The sequence below is a fragment of the Marmota monax genome, unplaced genomic scaffold (assembly GCF_021218885.2).
Source record: "Marmota monax isolate L192 unplaced genomic scaffold, Marmota_monax_Labrador192_F-V1.1 WCK01_AAM20220418_F8-fsc00073, whole genome shotgun sequence".
NCBI classification, from domain to species: Eukaryota; Metazoa; Chordata; class Mammalia; order Rodentia; family Sciuridae; genus Marmota; species Marmota monax.
The window spans coordinates 28,349-43,599 of NW_026692846.1; the positions used below are offsets into that span (position 1 = coordinate 28,349).

Genomic DNA, 15,251 nt, shown 5'->3' on the forward strand with positions numbered 1-15,251 from the left:
TACAAAAATTAACTCATAATAGTCCACAACTAAAATGTGATAAAACTAAAAAAAAAATTCTGGAAAGAAATAAGAAAATCTATGTAATCTTAGATTTAGTAATGGTAGTGTATATTTGTTTCTGGGGGGTTTGAATGTAGGGCCTCACACATGCTGTACAAACTTTTTAATGCTGAGCTACTTTGCCAGTCCTTTCTGATGAGATTTAACTCACAATAACAAATACCAACTGACTGAAAAAAAATACCAATAACATGGACTTTATAAAGTTCAATTTTTTGGGGGGGGGCTGGGGATGTGGCTCAAGCGGTAGCGCGCTCGCCTGGCATGCGTGCGGCCCAGGTTTGATCCTCAGCACCACATACAAACAAAGATGTTGTGTCCGCCCAAAGCTGAAAAATAAATATTTAAAAAAAAAATAAAGTTCAATTTTTTACGAAGTGCACTGTTGCATGCCAACAACCCCAATTACTGAAAAGGTTGAGGCAGGAAGATTGCAAACTTGAGCCCAGCCTAGGAAATTTTTTAAAGGATGGGATTAGCTCAGTGGTAGAGCACTTGCCTAGTTTATGTGAGGCCTGTGGTACAATCCCCAGCACCACACACACACACACACACACTCATACATGCACACACATACACACACACACACACTTTTTTTCCTACTCTGTAAAAGATGGCACATAGTTATACAAAATGATGCTCAGCATCCCATATCATCAGGGAATCATAAATTAAAACAATAGTGAGGTAGTATGGCACATCTTTTAGAACTACTGAACTAAAGAAACAGCAGTGCACCAACAGCTGCAGGATGTGAGATACCAGCAGTCTCAGGCATTACTAGGAGAACATGTGGCATGGCCATTTTGGAAGATGATGTGCCAGTTCTTCCCAAAGCAAAAAAGTCCAATCTATAACCCAGCAGTGTCCCTATAAATCATCTTCTTTTAGAGAAATTCTTTGAAAAAGTATGTCAAAACAAAACTAGCATGTAATTATGAATAGCAGCTCTATGATGCTGATCAGATCATAAATAAGAATGTCCTCCCAGGGCTGGGGATGTGGCTCAAGCAGTAGTGTGCTCGCTTGGCATACATGCGGCCCAGGTTCGATCCTCAGCACCACATACAAACAAAGATGTTGTGTCCACCGAAAACTAAAAAATGAATATTAAAATTCAAAAAAAAATGTCCTCCCATACCTGAATGTATAACCAACACAGAATATAAAGGAATGAACTACCACCCTACACAGAGAAATAGATAAATTCTACCTGGTACACTAAGTGAAATAAGCCAGGCTGAAGAGGCTACATGCTGTATGGTTTATGTTTTATGACATTCTACAAAAGACAAAATTACAGAGGAAGACTTGTGCAGGATGAGGCCCAGGTGCCTCCCAGCACAGGAGTCTCCATCTACATGGAGTTGCGGTGCACCACCCTTCCTTTGGTTTTTCTCATGACCATCCTCCATCCTGAAGCTTCCCTATAGCCCACCAAAAGTCCTTATTAAAGCACAAGCCCTTCCTAGGCCCCCAGGAGATTCTGCAGGATTTAGGAGCTCTGTGCAAATAACCAAGGTAAAAGAATCAATATTAGGACAAAAAATGCTCCGAACACCTCTGTCACTCAGCAAATATGAAGATTTTAGGAGTGCGGCACCAGGAACTGGGTGCAGAGGCTGAATGTGTATTTCTTATTATGTCACAGCCCATAATCTGGAGCAATAATGAATTCATTGCTCCCATAATGGAACAATGAATTAACTATATGGCAGAAACTAGGAGCTAGATTTCCCACTGATAGGGTGAGAAGTTAAGATAAACAAGGGGTGAAGGCAGAGGGATCTATGTCATAATGGGTCAGAATCCACTGACTGCAGATCAGTATAAACTCACATTTTGCTTAATACATTCACAGATGGTTCCACTAGGAACCATCTGTGAATGTATTATATAACTAGGGGGTATGAAAAGATTAGAATACACTCATAAACTTCTTTGCATTGTCAGTTGTGTGGATCAAGATGCAAGATGAAATATTTTTATATACTTGTTTAAAGACCTTTATTTTATTTGTTTATTTGTATGTGGTGCTGAGGATTGAACCCAGTGCCTCACACATGCCAGATGAGTACACTGCCACTGAGCCACAACCCCAGCCCCTGCCAGATCAGTCAGGGTAATTTAAATATCAGAAAGAAAAAAGTTTGTGACAAAACCAGAAAATATGTTAAAGGACAACAGGAGATAATGGAAAGATCTACAATGGAAAGAATTCCCAATGGTTAAAGTAGGGATGAACTGAGCAGCAAAGTATTATTTAAAAGGCGGGGGGGGGGGGGACAGAAAACAGCTTAAGCAAAATATCCAGATGACGGATATATATAAATGACTGAATACACAAACAAATGAGGTTGAGTAGAAACCTCTTGTGCAGAAGAATTCCATATAATTGAGAGAGACACAGTCATCAAGGAGGTAGAGCTAACTCTCTGATCCCTAAGCATGGGCTCTGCAATATGACTTCCTCCAGAAGAACAGACAATGTGGACATGCAAAAAAAGAGTAACTTCACAATAAGAAACCTGAAAGGCCCTTCCTCAAGCAAGTGAGCACAATCAATACTACCATTTCACCTTGAGGGCATGAGATGATAGAGCTGCTTTTCATCTCAATGACCAGCTTCCCCCAGTCCAATAGCCCCAGGCTACATATGAGAAACACAAGGAAACCTTAAAAGTACTGCCTCAGCCAGGTGAGCACAGTCAATACTAATATGACAATAAGGATGAGAGATGACAGAGCAGCTCTTCACCTCTGTGACCTGCCTCCCCCAGACCCACAGCCCCAGTTTAAATATGAAAAAAAGGAAAATTCAAAAAAAAATTATAAAAAATACCTGACAAGTCATCCTCAATGCTCTCAAGGTCATCAGAACAAGGAAGTTCATAGAAACTGTCACCCCAAGAGAAGTCTATGGAGACATGATGACTGGATGTCATGGAATCCTAGAACAGGAAGACACAGAACCGAGAATCCAAAGGATATGTACTTCAGTTAATGTTAACATACCATTATTTTTTTTCTTCATGACAAATGGTCTAAGATGTTAACACTTTAGAGACAGCTCATCTAAGTCATAACAAGGGAAGAAACCAGGTTGAGGCTACCTGGGAAATCTCTGCACTTTCTTTTCAATTTCTGTATAAAGATAAAACTAAGCCTGGCATGGTGGCACATGCCTGTAATCTCAGCATCTTGGGAGGCTGAGGCAGGAGGATTTCGAGTTCAAAGCCAGCCTCAGCAACTTAGTGAGGCCTTAAGTAACTCTGTGAGACCCTGCCTCTAAATAAAATATAAAAAAGGGCTGGGGATGTGGCTCAATGATTAAGTGTCCCTGGATTCAATCCCCAGTACCCCCACACCAAAAACAAACAAACAAAAAAAAAAAAAACACCATTAAATTACTCTAAAGTAAAACCTTAGGACATGGTTATATTTTCTCAAACAATTACTTGTTTAATTATTCATACAGTTAATTACTGGTAACTGACACTCTTAGCTAGTTCTGTATTTTATTATGAACATTCATAACAAAAAAATCAAATAGTTCAAACTAATATAAAATTCAAAATATGTGCTTCTTTTACATATTTCATGTTGAACTAATAACATAAGTAAATTCCTTATATTTTTAAGCTGTCACTAGGTTCTAGGTTTGCCTTCTTAAAACTTGATCACTAGAGGGAAAAAAAATGACATTTTAGAGATTCTATTTCAACTCCTGGTTTAACTTTCCTGAAAGAGTGACTTTATATATATAAAAAAAAAAAAAGTCCGAATGCAAATTGACTCACTGTGACTGAATCATTTATCCCAAAGAATGCTTGTCTCTATTTTATTTCTATGCATACCTTTTTAGCAGCAATATAATCAAATATTTGTGACTGGGACAAATAGTCAAAGAAATAGTCATCTCCTCCAAGAACTCTGCAGGAAGTGTTGAGCCAAGAGAAGCAGAGGTGTCAGCTTGGTCCAGAAATTATATTAGATGCTGCTGTGTTGTGAGAAAACACTCTACCTTTTAGAAATCACAAGGAGCTATGGATGCCCACACTCTTGTATGAGTCTAAATCTAGTTGAACTTCTAAGTAATTTTATTGTCACTAGCTCATCATGAAGCTAATGACAACTAAAGGATCTATGGGGCTGGGGATGTAGAAAGATTTTCTAGCATGCAGGAGTCCCTAGGACCAACCCCCAGAACCACAAAAAAAAAAAAGAGAGAGAATTTGTGTCTTATTTTTGTAATCAAATAGAAAATGAATAATCACTCCTCTTAAGGAAACATGTTGGACCTAAAACACTTGAGACTCTCAGAATCAAAATACTCTCCTTACAGTGTATTGCATAGCTAGATCACCATAAACAGTGGTGTCACATCATAAACCATGTTCACATTAAGCATACCATCAAAAAACAACAAAAAGGCTTTATTGAATGTTGATAAGAAAAATGAACATAATCTAGCTTAGGAAATTATTAACACGTTGGAAACATATGATACTGACATCAAAATCCTCCAGGACAAGCCAGGCACTTTGACTCATGCCTGTCATCTCAGCTATTTGGGAGGATAAAGCAGAAGGATGACAAATTTGAAGCTGACATTAGCAATTCAGCTAGACCCTGCCTCAAAATGAAATTGTAACAAAGACTGGGGACATATGTAGTTCAAGGCTTGCATAGCACAAGCAAGGCCCTGGGTTTAATCCCCAGTGCCAAAAAAAAAAAAAAAATTCTCTAGGTGAGACATCTGACAACTATGGCAGGTACAGAACAAGGCAGAAGCCATTATGTCAACCTCCTCAAAATGATTAAAGTAAACCTGCACTTTGTTCAGCTCACAATACTAACATGTCTGATTTCTGCTTCTAATAATTCAAATGCAACCATTTAAATATGATCAAAAGTGCATGTACTTTTCTAATGAATCCAACAAATATGAGTGAGATACTCAACTGCATTCTGAAAGGCACCTTATAAGCACATAGGGGCACCAACATTAGGATAAAATGTAATCATGGCATTTCCTACATGAAATAACCCTAAATACTAATAAATACATAATTTCAAAAGAAAGACAAATTTCTGAAATCAAAAGTAAGTTGATACATTTTTAAATGATATTTTGAACAGAGGCAAAACACTTAAAAGAGTTCTCCCACAAGAATTCCTGACAACATAAAGTATCATGCTCATTAGAAGGCCCATCCCTTTGTATGCAAGGAATAAGAGAACTTTCTGATGAATATAGAACTTTAATAGGACATATGGAAATGCTTTCTAAATTTGAAAAGAAGAAAATATCTTTTTTTAAAAAAGCTTATTTTTAGTAAATGTATCTGAATTACAAAAAAAGCAGCTACTGACTTGTCTCTTACATTTTGTAATGATTCGCATCTCAGGAGATTTCATCTATAATGGTTTTAAATATCATGAAATATCAATAGTTAACATTAAAAATATCATCATCCCTCTTCTCTTTTAAAACTGATTTGAGATTTTCTTAGAATAATTTCATATGAATTTGGAAGAGGCACTTTGGTATATGTGTATATGTGTAAATACATGATCTTTTTTTAATTTTTTTTCTTTATTTTTAGTTGTAGTTCAATACAATACCTTTGTTTTATTTACTTATTTTTATGTGGTGCTGAGGATCAAACCCATGGCCTCGCATGTGCTAGTCGAGTGCTCTACTGCTGAGTCACAACCCCAGCCCCAATACATGATCTTTTGAAACTATACCCCTTATGCTTGAGTCCTGTCAAAGACATCTTCTGTGTGTGTGGTGCTGGGATGGACTCCATGGCCTCTCACATGCCAGGCAAGTGCTCTGCCACTGAGCTGCACACCCAGTCTCAAACATGTCTTAATAAATGGAAATTAATTAAAATCATTTGATTGTGAGCATTTCCAAACAAGACAATTCCCTCAAACAAAACAATTCTCTCAATCAAAAACAAAGTAAGCTAAAAGAAATTTTTAAAATATTCCTTATTGGTGTAATCAAATAGAAAATGAATAAAAAATAGAAGTTCACAGAATTAAAAATCCTATACAGGGCTAGAGTTGTGGCGCAAAGGCAGAGCATTTGCCTGGCATGTGTTAGGCCCTGGGTTCAATCCTCAGCACCACACATAAATAAACAAAATAAATAAATAAAATAAAAAGATCCACTGACAACTAAAAAAATATTTTAAAAATTCTGTAGAAAATTTAAAGAATATTAATTAAAAATTGAATAGGAAAAACCTATTACACAGAACTGAAGGCCATGGGGAATTACATAGCAAAATAACTCTAAAATAAGAAAAATAAATGAATCAATTAACATACAAAATCTTGGACTGATACTTAGAGTTCTCCCACTGGATGGGATCCTGGGATCATCAGGGCTCAAGGCTGGCTGTCATCTGCCCTTTAACAAATTCTGAGTCTATTTCAAATGTTCATGATCTATAGAGAATAAAAGAGAGAGAAAGGTGACTTTTCTAAATTTATTTTATGGTATGTCAAATTTTGATAATAGTCAAGATAATTCATCCAATGCAGAATGTCAGTGTTTATACAACAGATGTTATTTGTGCACCATGACAAATATACTGCCAATTAGCACAGCAGCCAGGGAGCTGCTCATCCTAGACTAGCAGGGGCAGAGTCTAGAGGAGGGGGACAGAAGGTCAGGAGGAGGGGGTGGCCTGGAAGATAAGTGGGGTCTGGAGAAGAGGCAGGGTCTTAAAGAGGAGGAGGGTTGGGCTGGGGTTATGGCTCAGTGGTAGAGCACTTGCCTAGCATGTGTGAGGCACTGGGTTCAAACCTAAGCACCACATAAAAATAAATAAACAAAATAAAGGCATTGTGTCCATGTGCAACAACAAAAAAAAAAAATTAAAAAGAGGAGGGGTGAGGTCTGCAGGAGGGGCAGGACAGGAAGATGGGAAAGATCTGGAGGAAAGACAGGGTCTGAAGGAGGGAGAGAATGAGTCACAAGGGGGCAGGGCTTCACAGAGGGGTAGGACCTGGGGAAGGGACAGGCCCTGGAACATGAGTTGGACCTAGAGGAGAGGCAGGGTAGGAAGGAGGGGGAAGGGTAGTTCAGGAGGACAAGCAGGGCCATAGAATATAGGTGGGGTCTAGAGGAGAGGCAGGGTCTGGAGGGTCCTGGAGGGGGCTGGGGATGTGGCTCAAGCAGTAGTGCACTCCCCTGGCATGCATGCGGCCCGGGTTCGATCCTCAACACCGCCGAAAAATGGAAAATAAATATTGAAATTCTCTCTCTCTCTTTAAAAAAAAAAAAAAAAAGAGGGTCCTGGAGGGGTGGCTTCTTGCTAATTAAACTGTCCACCAAAAGAAAAACGTGTGGCTGTGGTAGCTCAGTGGTAGAGCGCTTGCCTAGCATATGTGAGGCACTGGTTTTGATCCTCACCACCACATAAAAATAAATAAATAATATAAATATATTGTGCCCTTCTGCAACTAAAAAAAAAAAAAATGAAAAAAAAAACTAAGCAGAGATTAAAGAAAAAGAAAAATGTGGTTCATGAGTTCGGTTCCACAAAAAACATGAGATGTATTTTTAATAAATTCTGGCTTTGTTAGAAGTAATATATTTAAACTTAAGCAGCTCAAAAGGCTGAGGCAGAAGGATCTCGACTTCAAAACCAGCCTCAGCAAAAGCAAGGCATGAAGCACCTCAGTAAAACCCTGTCTCTATAATACAAAATAGGGCTGGAGATATGGCTCAGTGGTCACATGCAACAACAAAAAAAAAAAAAAAGATAAGTACTGAGTTCAATCCCCAGTACCCAAAAATAAAAATTAAAAAAGTTTTTTAAAATAACATAGTGGGCTGTTAACATACGTACTTTTCAATTTTTTTCTACTATTTTAACACTGCAAGAAAAAGCAAACCATTTAAACACTAAAGAAAACAAGGAAGTGGACTGGGGTCCCCTTCCCTTAGGCTGTACATTCCTCCCTCCCTACACATTCCTCCTTCCTCCCTGCCAGGTTCCCTAGAAACCACCCTGGGTCACTATATTAAGATGATGAGGGTCATAGCCTAAGGAAGGGTCACTGCTGCACAGGGAGCCAGGATGAAATTGTGAAGGACAGAGAGGGACTGACAGCCAAGGATGCCCTCAGCTCTCAGGTCCAGGACAGGGTTTGCTCCTCATGCTTCCCACCATCCCCTCACCAGCTGCCAGAGCTGCCAGAAGCTTCTGAGCCATCTCTCTGAGGCTGCTCTGTGGAAAAGGGAATCACAGGTGTCCCTAGAGACATGGCCCATGAGGGTCCCCATGCTACGCATCTCCTCAGGCTGCTCTGAGCAGAAAACCCCAGACTTCTCTAAAAATATGACCCATGAGGGTCCCCAAGCCAGGCATCTCCCCAAGGCTACTCTGAGGAGAAGGGAACCCCAGGCATCCAAGGAGACATAAACCACGAGGGTCCACCCACCAGGCATCTCCCTCAGGCTGCTCTGAGGAGAAGAAAACCCAGGACCTACATAGACTTGTGACCCACAAGGCTCCCCACATCTGGCTTCTCCCTCAGGCCAATGTGAGGAGAAGAAAGCCCCGGGCATCCCTAAGACATGACTCACAAAAGTCCCTACGCCAAGAGTCCACGCTGACGCTGCTCTGAGGAGAAGGGAGTTCCGTGAGTCCCTGGAGGCATGACCCACGAGGGTCCCCAACCTGGGTGTCTCTCTCAATCTGCTCTGAGAAGGGAGCTCTGCCCCTCCCTGTGGAGTGACCTAACACTCCCAGGAATGGGGCTATCCTGGGTTGGTCCTGAGGGGGAAGCCAGCTCCTCACTCTCAAGGAAGCAGCCTTAAAGATGGCGGTGAGGCCCCGCCCCTTGTTGGCCCCGCCCCCTTTGGCCATGCACAGCAACCCTGGCTTCTGCCCCAGGCCGCTCTGAGAAGGGAACCCCCAGCCTAATTAGAGACGTGACCCATGAGGCTCCCCAGGCCTGGCATCTCCCTCAGGCTGCTATAAGGATGAGGGAGCCCCCCAGTGTCCCTAGAATGTGAACCACAGTGGTCCCCACACCAGGCATCTACCTCAGGCTGCTCTGAGGAGAACAGAACCCCGGGCATCCCTAGAGACATGACCCAAGAGGGTGCCCACACCAGGCGTCTCCCTCAGGCCACTCTGAGTTGAAGGGAGCCCCAGGCACCCCTAGAGATGTGGCCCACGAGGGTCCCCACACCAAGTGTCTCTCTCAGGCTGCTGAGGAGAAGGGAACCCCGGGCATCCCTAGAGACATGACTCACGAAAGTCCCTAAGCCAAGAATCCACACGCTGAGGCTGCTCTGAGAAGGGAGCTCCGTGAACCCCTGGAGGCATGACCCACGAGAGTCCACAACCTGGGTGTCTCTCTCAATCTGCTCTGAGAAGGGGGCTCTGCCTCTCCCTGTGGAGTGACCCAACACTCCAAGGACTGGGGCGCTCCCGGGTTAGTCCCGAGAGGGAAGTCAGCTCCTCATTCTCAAGGAGGCAGCATAAAAGATGGCCGCAAGGCCCTGCCCCTTATTGACCACACCCCTTTGGCCATGCGCTGTGCAGGAGCTCCTCCCAGCTCAGAGGCGGGGCCTGTCCTGGCTCCCTGGTGAATGTCAGCACCTTCTTCCACCCTCAGCAGTTAATGAATAAAATATGTTCCCACTGCTCTAACTAGGTCTGGCTGTGGCACCTGAGGAGTGAAATCTCAGAAGAGGAGAAATGGAGTCCAGGAGACCCCCTCTCTGCACTCCACCAGGCCAAGTGCTGCAGCAGCCTGAGACAGGCAGGCAGAGGCACAGAGGGAGGCAGCTACAGGGAGTCTAGACCCTCAGCCCAAGGGCAGAGGCCAGAAACAGACCACCTCAGAGGCTTCTGGGACGTGTAGTCTTTGAGACAGAGTGACTTAGCCAGGGACTGCTCCAATTCAGAATCAGGGGTTTTAAGAAAATCTGTTAATTTCCAGCCCAGGGTGACCACTGTAGGAGGGTAGAAGAACCTGAGCTCAGACCAAATTCCCAGTAGCCTATGACAGCATTCTAGATCACTCAGTCTGTCCTGCCTGTCCAATTCTCACCATGGATGCCTCTGGGAGCTTCAGACTACACAGATTCAGGGTTCTCAGGGTTTCTGGACAGTAGTCTGGTGCTCTGCTCACACAGTCTTTGCCCTTCAGGACCATGGAAGCTGTGTGCCATGTGCTGGCCCAGACACCCTGGAGAACCCTGGCAGTGGACTCTGGTGTTCTACCCATGCAGACCTCACCCCAGAAGCCTAGGGGTTGCAAATAGCACATTCACCCTCATACCATCAGGATTCTGGGTAGTGCAGTCTTGTATTCCACATTGCAGGCCAGCTGCAGAGGTCTCTGTGAGCTGCAGGCTACTCAGGCACCCCTAGTGATTCTGAACAGTGTAGCCTGGCATTGTGCCCACACAGCCCTCACTTCAGAGGTCTCTGGGGGCTTCAAGTAGCACATTCAACCTCATACCCCCACCCAGGATTCTGGGTAGTGTAATCTAGTCTTCTACAATGCAGCCCCCACTGCAGAGGTCTCTAGAAATTGCAGGCTACACAGTCACTCAGGCATCCCTAGGGATTCTAGACAGTGTATTCTGGTGTTCTGCCCATGCAGCATCACTACAGTGGATTCTGGGAGTTGCAAGCCCCCAATGATCATGGGTATTATAGCCTGGGGCTATGTTCAACTGTACAGTGACTACTTAGAGCTCGGAGCCTCCAGGAATTCTGAATATTGTAGTCAGTTCTACTCAGTCAGCTCTGACCGCAGAGGTCACTGAGAGCTGTGGGCCATGATTATTCTGGGTAGTGCAATCCATCCTACCTAAGTGGACTTCACCCCCATCACGGCTCTGGGATCTTTGTAGCACAAGCCTACCTAGACACCCCTGAGGAGTCTGTGTAGTGCAATACAAAGTTTGCCCCGGCGGTACTCAAAAGGAAGGTGTCTGGGAGTTGCAGGCCCCCAGGGATTCTGGGTAGTATAGTATTGCCCTCTACCTCCATAGCCCTCACTGTGGAAGCCTCTGAGATTTCCAGGCCACATGGACACGGGGCACCTCCAAGAATTCTAGGTAGCATAGTTCAGCTCCCTACCCTGAAGCCCTCACTATTGCAGATCCTGGGAACTGCAATTCCCCCTGAGGACTCTGGATAAGGTAGTCCAGTGTTTTGCCTACATGCCCCTACTGCAAGGGCCATGAGAACTGAAGGCCACATGCTTGTCTTGGTACTGAAGACCTCACTGTGGGAGCCTCCTGGAATTGCAGGCAGCACATTCACCAGTGTGTCCCCAGGAACTGTAGGTAGTGTAGTCTGACCTGCATAATGCACAGCTCTCACTTGGGAGGCCTCAGGGAGTTGCAGGCTGCATACTAATGGGCAACACACCTCACCAGGGATTCTGGATACTGTAGTTAAGTTCTCAGTCCAACAGTCCTCACAACAGAGGATCCTGAGAGCTACTGGCACCGAGATTTGTGGGTAATTTAGTCCTGTGTTTTTCCTACTCACTGCAGAAATTCTGAAACTAAAGTTCCCCCTTAGGATTGTGGGTAATGCAGTTCAGTGGTTTGCCCCTCACCACAGAGGATTCTGGAAGCTGCAGTCCCTAAGGGTTCTAATAATGCAGTCTAGTGTTTGGCCTGAACAGTCCTGCTGAGGATCACAGGTGCTGAAGACCCCATGCTTTCCCTGGGACCCTGGAGATTCTAGGATATGAGCTCTACCAACAAAACCATCACCACCAAATCCTCTGGGACCTACAGGGTTACAGGGTATGTAGGCATCCCCAGATATTCTGAGCATTGAAGTCTGGTATTCTGCCCTTACAATTCTCACCCCCAGAGGCTCCTGGGTGCTGGGAGCCATTAGCCAAGTAGGTATGACAATTTCCTTGCCAGCGTACCCCATGTTGCTGACATGTTGCAGTGACATTGAATGTAGGTGACCTTGCTCAAGGACCAAGGCAGATTAGGGTGTTCCCGGTTTTAAGATAATCGTGTTTAGGGCGTTCCCAGTTTAGGTTCCAGGTTTAAGGTTTAAGATTATTCCTGCTGGGAATAGGGCGTATCCTGCTGCCTGAGTTCCCCTTGAGTTCTCACGGGATTCAGACAGTATATTTTGGAGATAGAAGCCCAGTGGAGGTGGATTTGGGAAGAGAACGTGGATTTCCCCAGAACGTGATTGTAGACGGCTGGTGTGAGTTCGGGAATAAAGAGTTGCTGTTTAAATCTACAAGCTGTGTGGTGGCTCGTGATTGTGTGCCCAGCCAGACTGCGGCATTTGTGCCCAGCCAGACTGCGGCACCTGGGTAGAGCAGGCACCCAAAAGTAATTGGCAGCATAGTTTGATTTTTTGTCAGTACAGCCCTCTCTGCAGAGGTCTCTGCAAGCTGCAGGTCCCCAAGAATTATGGGTAGCACAGTCTGTCATTTGACCCGTGCTGCCCTCCCTGCAGAAGGCTCTGGTAACTGCAATGAGGATTCTACAGTTACCCAGGATTCTGGGTAGTGTGCAATCCATCATAATCTTTGCATCTCTCACCCTAGAGGCTCCTGAGAGCTTCTTGCTGCATTTTCATGAGCCCTTAACCTCAGGTCCCAGTGAGATTCCAGGCACTGGGCCCTCCCTGCACCATCTTGAGGGGGCATTTGTGTCCTCAGACACTCAAGTCATACAAAATACATTGACATACCATGATAATGAGCAGCCAAAGCCTCAGTAAGAAATACTGTTGTAAAATAAGTTTCCCTAAAATATTACCTGAGAAAGTAAAGAACATGGCAGAACTTACTTCTCAGCCCATCAGGCAGTGCACAGGAAGTTTCTTCCTCATGTTTTCCTCACATGGACCTCAGGCATCCTGAATCCACAGTAGAGCCTCCATGGGTAGGTGCCAAGGAGAAGGAAGCTCTGGTCCTCACCACAGACATATCCACCAGGCATCCCTAGTCCATGGTATCTTTCCAGTGTCTCCCCAGGATTAAAAAAGAAAAAAAAAGAAAAGAAAAGAAAAAAAACTCTGGTCTACACCTTAGATAGAGCCTCTAGGAGTCCCTAGATGTGGCATCTCTCAGGTGGGTCCCCAGGAGAAGGAAGTTTGATTAGGGCACAGAACACAGCCCACAAAAGCAGTTGATCAGAGAAAGTTGTTCTGAGTGCCCCGTGCTGGCCACTGTGGGCAGTGCAGGATGCTGGGTGTTCACTGTTCAGAGCTGCACCCCCTTGTGCTAGGCACAATGAAGCTCTTAAATTCATAGTTCTGACTATTCCAGGTCATGATTTTGGAAATTGAAAAGAAATAGAGCCTACCTCCTATGTCTTGATCAGAATGGATGGAGATAGCAAGCAGCAAAGTACATGGCCCATAGACAAAATTTCATTGATTTCCTATATTTCAGCCATCATGTAGGGGAAATAGCGAAATATATAAACTGAAATAAGAAAAATTTTAAAGCATTAATATTTAAAATAGAGACCCCAAATTTGAAGTATTTACATGTAAGTATTAAAGTACAATCATACTTCAGAAATTCTTGAAATGTTTATAAAGAAATCAAATGAAATATAAATAAATACAGAGATAGTCTTTGTTCAGGTCTCAATATAATTAAGATGAAACTACCTTAAACCTGATCTGAAGATTCAGTGCATTCCAGAAATTCCCAACACACTCTTTTTAAACCTAGACTAGACATCACTGACTTCAAAAGGACACACACTTCAAGAAGCCACACATATGGATGCCAGAACCTATCAAAATACTCTCTAGATTTGCATTTAAAATGGGAAACTGTAAAACTCTAGAAGATGTGCATGACCACATATTTCATGATGAGGTTCTAAATACAACCCACCCCCAAAATCCACGAAAGCTATGGATGTGGCTCAGTGGTTAAGCACCCTGGGTTCAATCCCTGCTATCAAACAAATAAACAATAACAATAAGAAATCCATGAAAGAAAAACCTGATAATGTGGACTGTATTAAATTCCTCTGTAAAAAATCATATTAAGGAAATAAAAAGACAAATCAAAGACTGGGGGAATCTTTGGAAAGTATATGTCTAAAACAAACTTGTGTAAGAAATATAGTAAGACTCAACAATAAGACAACATAATGGGAAAAGATATGAACAGACAACTCGCAAGAAAGAAACGACATGGTAAAGAAGCATAGAAATGATTCTTAGTATCACCTGTCATGCACTGCACACCTACCGAGCTGCTAAGATCTTTAGTAAGTGTAGTATCAACCATGAGGATGATGAACAGCCACAGGCACTCTTGTGCATTGCTGGAAGAGCACAAAACAGTTCAACACTATCAAAAAACTGACCATTTTCCCCAAAGTTAGACATGGTTTCACCACATGGTCCTAAAAATATAGACAACTGCCTCAAAAATGTATATCGAGATAACAGCACGCCATTACATGTAGTATTCTATTCACAATGCACTAATACCTTAAGCAATCAGGATGTGCTTCAATGGGTAATAAAATAGCATAACTGCTATGAATCTATGCCATGGAGGCCCTGGTGTCTCTGAGCTCCCCCAGGTCTCTACTCTGGACTGCCTTTACCTTTGCACACCTCACAGAGGGAAAAAGTGAATTCTGAATAAAAACACCTGTACATGCAGCTCATAAACTCAGGCTCAATATGCAGTTGCTGCCTATGGAAAGAGATTAAAAAGTTCTGGATGTGGGTGGTAAACTTAGAAAAATGCAAGCACAACAACCCAGGCCTACATCTTTATTCACAGGAGCTTCCTGGGGAACAACAGACAAATATGGAGGCAACTCCAGGATCCCCACACAACCATATCTAGGGGAGAACCTGAAGGTGGCTGTCATTAGGGCCCCTGTGTCTCACCTCTGATTAGCTTAGAGGACATTATGCTACAGCTTCATACCTCCATCCCAATTTTTAATTTCATCTCTTTCCACAGGTTGCAAATGCATCCTGAGCTTGGATTCTGTTGATTGATTAGCTTGTTTAATGTTGCAAAGAGAGCTATTCCACTACCTAGTCCTGATGCACAACCTCTGAAATTCACTGTTCTGGTTATTCAACATACATTTGCATATTTTTTGCTAAAATAGATCTAAAAGGATGGTTTAGCAGTTGTTGGGGTTTGCATACTCTGCC

The 15,251-nt window shown here is 43.3% G+C and overlaps 1 long non-coding RNA gene across 1 annotated transcript in view; it reads right to left on the bottom strand.

The window, feature by feature from the left end:
- Positions 1 to 14,406, bottom strand: part of LOC131424341 (uncharacterized) — a 36,972-nt gene extending 22,566 nt beyond the window's left edge. The window contains exons 1-5 of the long non-coding RNA XR_009227139.1: positions 14,320 to 14,406; positions 13,412 to 13,533; positions 12,894 to 13,072; positions 6,409 to 6,528; positions 2,906 to 3,014 (exon numbers count right to left, since the gene is read on the bottom strand). This is a non-coding gene — a long non-coding RNA (uncharacterized LOC131424341). The remainder of the gene's footprint in view (positions 1 to 2,905; positions 3,015 to 6,408; positions 6,529 to 12,893; positions 13,073 to 13,411; positions 13,534 to 14,319) is intronic.
- Between the last annotated feature and the right edge of the window lie 845 nt (positions 14,407 to 15,251).